General features: G+C 37.1%; 1 protein-coding gene across 2 annotated transcripts in view; it reads right to left on the bottom strand.

The window, feature by feature from the left end:
* LOC107575072 (ribosome-binding protein 1-like) overlaps window positions 1–1,019 on the bottom strand; it is a 16,558-nt gene extending 15,539 nt beyond the window's left edge. The window contains exon 1 of one of the 2 annotated variants that reach the window (XM_016261485.1): window positions 946–1,019. The gene's annotated coding sequence lies outside the window, so the exon portion shown is untranslated. Of the gene's footprint in view, window positions 1–929 lie in introns of both variants that reach the window. The other variant, XM_016261484.1, reaches the window with a different exon arrangement.
* Window positions 1,020–1,311: the final 292 nt, after the last annotated feature.

Below are 1,311 nucleotides of genomic sequence, written 5' to 3'. Positions count from 1 at the left end.
TATTAACATGGTGCATATCCAAAAACATGGTAATACTGATGGTTTGTTAGTGAAAGCTCCTGAAATGTGATCATTAACTCCTCAGATCTAGCTCTAAAGAAATACTGTATTAACATGTTAAACAATAGTGGGTTTTTTTCTTCTTGCAAATATTTTGCTGAAATGATCACAATTTTGGATCCACATGCGAGGAGCAGCAGAGAGAAGACTTGGCAGACTAATGTCGGACATTAACCCTTTCAGGAACATTGCTGACGTTACATAATAATAACTACCAAAAGAATTCCAGCTCATCTGCTCTTTCTTTAAAACTTATTTTAAAAAAGCAAATTGTTATCCCCCAATTTTCAACTTAATGATTTCTTTTTTGTTTTGATACAATCTATACGGGGTTTTTTTCTTTCTTTTGTAACTCTCTCTTCCTCTTGAATGAACTGCCACTTAAGCCTCACAAATCAAGGAGAATATTAGATGCATTTTCATGAAGAACACAATAAAAGGCAATTGGAAACTGTGAAAGTAAAAAAGGCATCTTGGATGGTTATTAAGGATTAAAATGTTAAAGTCTAAAGATGACCGTACTTATAAGGATATTTCAATATTTTAAATCAAATGCAAAAGACACAAGGCAGACAATCCCGTTACTCAAAACGGTACAAAGCCAAGCAAGACATATTAAAAGAAAGTCTGAAACTATAAAGCATATAAGGACACGTACTCTTCGCGCAGAAGAAAAACGCTTTGAATCAGATTACCACAACACACAAGTTCAAACTACTTGAGAATGCAAATTATTTTCAAACACAACCAACCCAAACAAAGATAGTTACAACACCACCGTCAGTCAGACTGACAAACTTTAGCCACTTGATATTACAGCTGCATTGGTGGTGAAAACACACATAAGAGTGGTAAAAGCGCACGCTTACCTGCGGTCAAACTCACAGTGATAAAGAATCGTAGCTGACTTTTGGAGTCGTGGCACTTTTTGCGAGTTGGCGCAGCGTCCGCCTGTGAAGCTGATGCGCGATCTGATGCTTACATCTGATTGGATGAGCGCCTGTCAATCAACGCTCTGTAAACCAACTGCGTCACGCGTAGTATCCAAAAGCATGCGGTGGGAAGCGCTGAGGGCTGTGAGTTTTCGGTGGGATGGAAGTGATAGTGAATGATGGAAGTATTTGAAATATAAACATAAAATGTCGGATGCAATACTTCAAAAGCATTATTTAAACATTAAAGAGACCAATTTTCTAATATTACCCTTAAACAGAGGTGGACAGTAACTAAGTACATTTACTTGAGTATTGT

This window comes from Sinocyclocheilus grahami, unplaced genomic scaffold, assembly GCF_001515645.1.
Source record: "Sinocyclocheilus grahami isolate Dianchi unplaced genomic scaffold, SAMN03320097.WGS_v1.1 scaffold2454.1, whole genome shotgun sequence".
NCBI lineage: Eukaryota > Metazoa > Chordata > Actinopteri > Cypriniformes > Cyprinidae > Sinocyclocheilus > Sinocyclocheilus grahami.
This window is presented reverse-complemented; position numbering and strand designations above follow the sequence as displayed.